General features: G+C 42.6%; 1 long non-coding RNA gene across 1 annotated transcript; it reads left to right on the top strand.

Moving 5' to 3' along the window:
- The first annotated feature begins 1,381 nt into the window (after positions 1–1,381).
- On the top strand, positions 1,382–8,112 carry LOC134169576 (uncharacterized). Its single transcript, XR_009966928.1, has 3 exons — positions 1,382–1,604; positions 3,949–4,563; positions 4,838–8,112. It is a non-coding gene; the product is annotated as an uncharacterized LOC134169576 (long non-coding RNA).
- Positions 8,113–8,704: the final 592 nt, after the last annotated feature.

Here is an 8,704-nt window from a genome sequence, read left to right as displayed (position 1 = left end):
GAGATAACTACTAAGTTTGACACTGACATAGTAAGGACTTTGTAGCGCATCTCCAGACTTTGCTCCTGCAGGGAAAAGGAACCATTCCATAATAATTCACCATCTAGTTTACCTATAGATGTCACAAAATATTCCTTCTAAATGAGTAGTGGATGAATAGAGGACTTTATTTTTTGTTTCTTAATTCACTGGGAATCCATCGGCTGACAGCTGTGCTGTGAAATGACGAGGTGCATCCCTCAGAAAAAAGCCCTGACAATCCACTCAGCACCCAATTTGGCTTCACTGCATCTGTGCACTTGTAGTTATTCTGTTATGCAACCTCTGTGCCTCTACCCACAGTCTGTTGACATTCATTTATTCATTTGATTTCAGCTTCACATGTGGGAACCGCTGTCATTTCCATATTACGAAAGGAGGCTGGGAACATGTTGACACAAGGCTTGGGCTTGAGTCTATGCTCGGATAGCAGATGGGGAAAGCTCTGTACTCATCAAGAAAAGGAGGGTATTCAAGGACATCTTCCTTTTGGATAAAGGCTCTGTTGGTAGAGATTATGAGAAGTAGAACTTCTGTTCCATGAGAAAGGCTGGAATAAATATTTTGTCCTCTTTTTTTGCAAAATAAAATCCCAATTTACAACTTTACAATGTTCAGTAGAAATAACCCAAATGTTACTTCTGAAACAAATCTGAACCTGAAGGGCCAAGCAAGAAGTAAATCTGCAGCTCTGGGTGCTCCAAAGGGCTGGGATCCAGTGTCCCTTAGAACAAACAGTAGGGCTTTTAAACACTGCACTCCCAGCTCTGCAAGACAGCCAGGAAGTTCCGAAGTCTTCATGAAAAGCAAATCTTCCAGTCTCTTTTCCCTACAGTTCGGTGCCTAGAAGCACCTGCTGTGGTATGAGAAATGGATGGCTTGCAGCAGGCACACAAAACAGATTTAGGAGTGATTTTGGGACTAAATGGTTTCACGTTTGCCTGGGGCTGCAGGGGAATGTACTGGATAGTTCTTACTTGATTTCTCACTTTACTCATCTGTCTAGCTAATGCTCTTCAGTCTACATCGCCTACATTTGACTTCCCCATTCCCAATTTGATCTACCAGCTTGACACAAGAAATGTGATACGAGTACATTTCTCATTTGTATTACAGGATAAAAGCTGCTCTTTTATTGCTACCATTTGGAGAGGAGAGAAGAGGTGGACAACCCCTCCACAAAGAGGTGAGACCAGCAGGTGACCTTTCATTTTCTGGGGTTGTCTGCTTGTTCTGAAGAAAGATGGATCTTGGCTGAGAGACAAAACCACAAAACACTTTTGAATAATCTTCTACAGGTGACAACGCTGCAGTGATAAGGGAAAAGAGAAGCTTCTTGCAGGGAAAATGCAAGTCACCTGGAAGCACTGACTTCAGCCTTCTCACATCTTCATTTCGCTTCCTGTCATGAACTGGCCAAAGCCCTGAAAGGATCTATTTCATCTCTCAATGGAGAGGAAACCTGTCACCTTATAATTTTTATCCAAACTAGTTATGCTGTAAAAATGTGATTACTGCCTCTGCAGCACTCGCCTGCTTCTATAATGGGATAATTGCAGATAAAGGTAATGTCTTTTTAATTTAACGTCGTTATTAGGTTGCCAGTAGGTAAATGTATAGGAGATGGTTTAATAAAGCAGTTTGAAATTTCTCATAAGGAGCTGTTGGAAGGACATATCAGATATGAGTGAATGGCACAGACTTAATCGATACTCACAGAGTTGCTGCAGAGATTAAGAGAGGAGGTGAGATGTGGTGTCCTGTCTCTAGCTTTGCTGCATTGACAGATGGTCAAGGCTAGGGCTCAGCCTGAGGGTAGCACTTTGTTTATGCTGTTAAAGCAAGACCCAGGAGCTGGGGTTTCCAGACCTAGCTCTGCCAGAGATGGTTGTTTCTGAAGTCAAGTAACTCTTGTGCCACTATAAAGTGAGACCAAAATTATTCCCTTGCCTCCTGCTCTGGAAAGGCATTGATAAGAAATGTTCTTTGATAACCTGCGGGCATTGGGTGTAGCTGTGCTCTGTTGATACCTCCTGGGCTGACTAAGGACCAAATCAAATGCTCAGCAAGCTTGGACTTTGATATCCCCCTTCCACCAATGGAGGAAAAAATGCCTTTTGCTTAATCTGTCTTGCATTATTTGACATGAAAGATCAGCTGCTATCCCGCTCTCTGATTGCAAACTCAGAAGCTGGTGAGGAGTAGTGTGGTTGCAGCCGGTCTCTCCTCTATAGTGTGAGTAGCCTAATCGGGGGAATAACAGGAGCTGTTCTGATACAGGTAGGCATTGCATTAAGAAACCAGATGTTAGTCCTTGGCTCAGTGTGTTTTTTCCACAGCCCTTTTTTTACACAAAAGGATTTTTCCCAGCACTGGAGGCACGAGCATTTCTCTATTATTAAATTTCTGGTTCACTCCCCTCATTTGGAAAAGAAGGGATGCAGAATAATGCCGGATATCCAGCTCCTTCACATCCCTTTGATTGCCCATATTGTCCAAAAAACTCTGTTGTCTCAGTCAATAGCATACTTGGCCTTTCAACCATGCAGGGAGCATCAGCTCAGTCGTTAGTCTTCAGGTATTCAATTCTTTATGCTGTTTTTTCTCTCCAGTTTTATATCTGGCTTACAGCCATATACATTTCACCTTATGGAAATCTTACCCAGTGTGCTCAGGGTTTAGTGGAAATACATGCTATTTGCCAAGCAGCCTTTTCAGCTGCTTTCTTTCAATTCATCTCTTCTTAGAAGAAACTCAGCCCCTGACTTTCATACCAGGTAGGACTGGAGCAGCCATATCCTGCCAGATTAAAGTGCTGTATCCTGTATACATGGACATAACTTTAATAGCCTTGAATATGGGGGGAGAACAGATTCTTCTGCCTAGAATGGGGCTTGGCCCTGATTGAACTCTTAAAGATAGTGTTATTATCATATTCCTCATGAAGGTTTGGCTAAGAACAAATTATTTTAGACTAATATTAATAAAAAAGAAGGTTTTTTTATGATTTGTGGCTCAAATATATAATAACAAATTCCATCTGTCTAATTTATGCTTCCGGCACAGCAAAGAGGGCTGCCCAGCAGCAGAGAATACGACATTTGACTTGGCAAATTGAAACACCGTGATAAAAGGTGATGAATGTTATTTAAAATGAAATTACCATTTGGCACAAGGCAGGTTTGGGTCATCTCCGATTGCTAAGGGGATGCGGGCTGGATGTGAAAGGCACTTGCTGGTGCTGGGTGAACTGTAAATGTCTGATGACTTCTCTCACCTTAGGAAAAGTGCAGTGCCAACCTGTCACAGGAGCACGCTTAATTGCTCTTTGACAACATTTTCATTGTTGCCTGCTTATTCATCATGGCCCTGCCTTCCACCCCCACCCCTGCCCTCAGAGCTCCTGACCTTGAAAGCTATTGATGGATGAAGTTATTTTGATTAATTCTAAATCTGCTTGAACATTATGGGTCTGAAAATTCAATGCTGGTGTAACTGAGTTCACATCCTCAGGGAGAGAAGGATGGCAGAAGGGAAAGGAATTCCAGTGGAAAAAAACTAGTGGAAGAGAGTGAAAGGTGGTCACGAGAGACATCAGGACCCAGCTGGTAGTGGGAAAGGATCAGAGGCAGAGCAAAGAGTGGGAAATTAAATACAGTATGTGTGTGTGGGCATGTATTTGGCTTGTTCTTAAGCTGTACTTAACAGTCGGTTTTCCTCTCACCTGAAAAGTGACTTAGTTAAGAAAATTAAATTTGTTTTGCAAGGAAAAATACAAGTTGTATGTGTGATAGGCTGAAAAAAACTGATGAACTTGATCCTGTGTTCCAGAACATGGAAACTTAAGGGTTTTGGCTTTTTTAAGAAACTATCCTTTTCCTCCCCACCTTTTCCTCTCCACTTTCCCAGGTCAGGCAGCCGGGAGAATGGGATTAGCACAGAAACACAACTCTGATGGATGGGGATAAGGCAGTTTTGAACCTGAGGGAACTGAAAAATATCATCAGACACATGCTGGATTATATAAGGTCAGGTGCTGCGTAAGACTGAGCCGATCAATGCCACACACCGAGAGACCATCCGCTCCTGCAAAGGACTGCCTGGGAGAAGGCTTGTGCAGTCAAGCTTTCAGCATCTCTTCCAGAATGTGAACTCCCTTTCATCGCCATGGAGTAATATGAATAGCTGCTTCACTCATTGCATCACACCTGGATGGCTGACAGCATCTAATAGAGGTCAGAAAGGATTGTATTTCTTGGTCTCCACTTCACTGGTCAGAAGGTGGCTGGTGTAGATGAAGCATGTTTACAAGATTATATGGTAATTTGTAAACCTTTGCTCAAAGCACTGCAACTGAATCTGTTGTACAAGTGAAGCTGATCGCTGAAATTCAAGTATTTGACAGTTGCTGACCTAGTGAGTTCTTCATGACAAGGAGACTTCTGCAGCGGCTCATTCAACGTGCTGTTTTCTACACCAGTGGTAAGGACTGATGAAATGGCTGCATACAGAACAACTGAGGAGGTATGCCACTTCTCAGAGATTAACTGGAGACTCGATTGGTCTCGCTGTCAAACACCAGATGGCCTCTCTTTTGTAAAAGTGAAATAATAATATTCAGACATTTAGATTTACTTCATTAGCTGCTGATGTCACTGCTTTCCACCTTATTCAAACAATTGATAAGATTAATGTCTTAGAGACTCATTCTCTCTTTCAATTAATTGTACAAGCTTAATTTAAGGGGGAAGGGGACACAAAAATTTCTGAACCCACTTTGCTTTTTTCCTGCATGCAGAGGAGAGTGTACCAGGGAAGGTCTAGATCCATGTGGCTCATGGATGCTACCACTGCCAGCCCTGTGGGGCTCCTCAGCCCTTTGCCCCATGCAGAAAATAGCACTCCTACAAAGCAGATCTGAAGATGAGGGACCATTAGGCCTGCAGTGATGCTCCCAGAGCTCCATGGTCCCTGCTTGACACCGGGATACAAGTCTGCAGCAGCAGCCAGTCAGGAGTGAAAACAATATTATCTACATTGTGCCTTTAGCTACCTAGGACTTGAAGCGCTTAGCAAAAGGAGCTGGTGTCTTTTCTTCCCAACTACAGAAAGGAGAACTAGGGTGTGCAGCCAAAATGGTTGTTTAGCTACCAACTCTGCCCTGTTATTTCACTGTGCCTTCTGTCCTGTGTCCCCTGCAGTGCTGGAGCCCATTCTCTTGCACCAAGGCCCCCTTTAAGACTTCGGTGTAGCAACTAGCTGGAGCTATTTGTGATCTTTAAAAAACAGTATCTTAAATGACTAATCATGGTGACGTGACTAATAGCTAGTGCTTCTGGGCAGAGCTGTACCTATAATATCCAGTCACCACTACATTTGCTAAAAATGAGGAGGAAAAAAAAAGATGAACTTTGCCAGAGCTGGAACTTTTTCCAGGTCAAGTCTCTTCTTATTTCACTGTTAATCTTGAAGTATTACATAAAGTTTGGGACTGCAATAACTTCTGTGAGGTTGGATCTGAGTTAATTAAAATGAAACTTTTTCCTCTTTGGAGATTCTGCGTTGATCTGGGCAGCACAGAGTCATCTCATGGGACCTTCCTAAGGAGGCATCTCACCAAACTGGCCGCTGTGTAGCGCAGTGGGGTTTTCCAGCCCTCCTTGGGTGATTTGCTGACCCCGCAGTGTACCCCAAAATCAGATGTTTTATTAGCTCTCTCTGCCTTTTGGGGCTATGCTTTTGTGGTTTGTTTTCTCTTCCTTCCCCCGGGAAGGTTCACACATTGGCCACAGTGGTCAAGATTTGGTGTGACACAAGTATTTTGATTTTTCTCTTTCTGCCCAGGAATTTCTTTGTGCTGAACAAAGACCTTTAATTTTCCATGGGACTTTTCATCAGCTTCCTTCAGGGCTTGGAGGAAGAAGGATAGAGCCATGTTTGTGTCCATTAGCCGGCATCTTCGTGCAGCAGCAGTCACCTCTATTTCTATAACACCTATAGGCGCTATACACTGTTTAAAGGCTTTAGAGGACAGGTAAGAGAGAAGGAGGTGAACCCTCCTGGCTGCTATAATTCAGTGTTGCTCTGTTGACTTGTGACCCAAAGCATGCTAACAAATTGTGTGTGTCAGAGGCAATAAGTGATGTGAAAACAGAAGATCACTGCATGTCATTTAAAATCATAAAGGGTTTAAAATATTTGCCAGGCTTCAGTCAGTTTGCAGGGTGACTTTTTCTTTCACGTGTGGTAATGGATATGCACTTGGATGTAAAAGCCTCCTAATAGCCACCATTTTAGGAAGTTTATTCCACAAACGAGTCTGAAAACCAGACTCATTTTGCTGTACTGGCATTTTCATTGGCACATGAACTGTGTTCTTTAAACAATTGATGTTGCGGGCAAGCTCAGGCTGCTGGAACTCTTTTGGGTTTTCTTTAAAATGGCAAAAATCAGGCTATCCAAGTTCACACTAACGGAGATGGATTTAACTCAGTTATTTGTTTTACTTTCTTCCTGGTCTGCCTTCTTGATTGGTTCATTTTCTTTCCGTTTAACCCTTTGCTAACATAAGCAGTGGTGGTCAACGCTTGACATTTGTGTGTCCTTAATTGTGTGTTAACATCTGATTGAAGGAACAATACATTTGTTATAATAGCTAGGAGAAGAAAGATGTGTGACATTCTGGGGGGCAAGGGGTGTGATGAATATTAGGCAACCAGTTCAATTCCCTGTTGAAAGTCACAACATGCGTTATCTGCTACCTCATCGTGCCTGTGCAGAGCTATCAGCAGCTGTGATTTCACAGATGTCAACTCGTACAACTCTGCAACTTATGATTAACAGGATTTCCTCTTTGGTTATTAAAGTAACAACAAGAGATACCCTGTGGAAACCAATAGAATCCACAACACTTCAGTTTACTCTCCCAAAAATACATCTCAGCTTATTTTCTGGCAAAGGCATTAAACACCTCACTCTTAATATCTGTAATCAGTTGGAGCTTTATGGGCTGCCTCTCACCAAACGTAAACTGGGTAAGCTCCCTTGATTTCAAAGGAGGTTTACACTGAGACTTTGGTTCTGTTTTAGCTATTTACTATTTTGTCTCTGGTGGGACCTGGAGTCAGGCAGGGCTCTGAGGTGGACGTGCTGGGACTTTCCTGTGAACTGAATACACTAAGGACATCAAAGGGGCTTTGAATTATGAAACAGGCTCAGCACTGGGTGTCTAGAACATACAGTGAAAAAGAACTTTTGAAAAGGATAAACTTTGATCTGATTATTGAATAAAAGGGCTCAGAAACCAATTTATCCCCAGTCTTATACCCTGAGTCCAAAATACCTAAGTCTGATAATGATCTACTAAGTGATACCCTGAGTCTCTCCTCAGCAGGACAGACTGCCCTTGTGTTATCCTTTGCCTAATGTCTTCCTGGAGATTCCAGCCAGCTCCATGCAGATTCTTCTGGGTCCCAGACGCACTGTCCTTCCCACCAAGTCCTGTGGAAGGGGCTGGCATCAGCTCCTCACCACTTCCCATGCTGTCCCAACCCTGCCTGCCACGTCCAACCCCTCTGCCTGGTCCTGCCATACTGAGCAGAGCATCCCAGCTCTCTATGGAGCAGGCTGGGTGCCTGGCAGGCAGCTCACACCTTCTCCTAAGGCATCACCTTGAGGCATGACAGCTTTCACAAGTCTTTTTAAGATGGCAATGGATCCCATCATAAGCAGTGGGATTATTACTGAAAGCCCTAGATTAAGCTAGTCAGTAAATCATTGCCTTGTGTGTGTTGAACTCGCACGTGGCAGTAGTCATTACCAAGACCTTTCTAACTTGATAGAGAATATCAGCCAGGGTAGAACAACAACCAAGAAAAGCAATCTGGTCTTTCACAGCCATTCTTTGGAGTAAACTCAGAAAAAAACCCTTGCTCTTTAGCTAGGAACTTGGTAATACAATGGATGTCTGTGTCACAACTGCATACTTGGGAGACCCTGAACATGGTCTTTGTCTTGTCCTGGTGGGCTTTTATAATCTGTAGCAATTCCTTTTCTTCTGAAAAATGAAATTACTGCTCTGGGTGAGCTGGGCCAGAGTCTTTGCTGGACCTAGTGTAAATAATAAACCAAAACTGAAATTTGATGTTTTGTGGTCCAGCTCTGGTATGACTATCTGTCTGTCTATCAATACATATGCATGTATTTGTCTGTCTATCTTGCCCTATAGCTAACTACTACACACATATATATCAGTCCTGATTCACAGAAGTATTTAGTGACTCACAAATCCCCCATCAGTTCTGGACATTTCATCCTTTTTGCTGTTGTTTTTGGTGTAAAGCTGATAAATAAGCAGCTAAAGCCTTCATTCACTGGGTGCTGTAATCAACCAGCTATAAAAGGAAGGGGTAAAGTTATTTATATTTTTCAGAGTGAATAATTATTTTCTCTCCTTTCACATGGCAGAAAAAATGCTCTGGTAATGTAAGAGGTTAGAATTTCCTTTGAAAGTGCCTCTAGTTGACTTATGAGACAAATGAATGCAGTTCACTTGCATTAAAAAAGTTTCATAACCCTTCTATACAATGAAAATGATGTGTGAGGTGTGAATATTCTGGAGTAAAAATTACATCCATTAAAATCTGTGTAAGAAATAACTAGGGAA

Source organism: Pezoporus occidentalis, unplaced genomic scaffold, assembly GCF_034315485.1.
Source record: "Pezoporus occidentalis ecotype Australia unplaced genomic scaffold, CSIRO_AGI_Poc_V1 ctg35, whole genome shotgun sequence".
NCBI lineage: Eukaryota > Metazoa > Chordata > Aves > Psittaciformes > Psittacidae > Pezoporus > Pezoporus occidentalis.
Note: the sequence above shows the minus strand (reverse complement) of the source record. Positions and strands in the feature narration are given on the sequence as shown.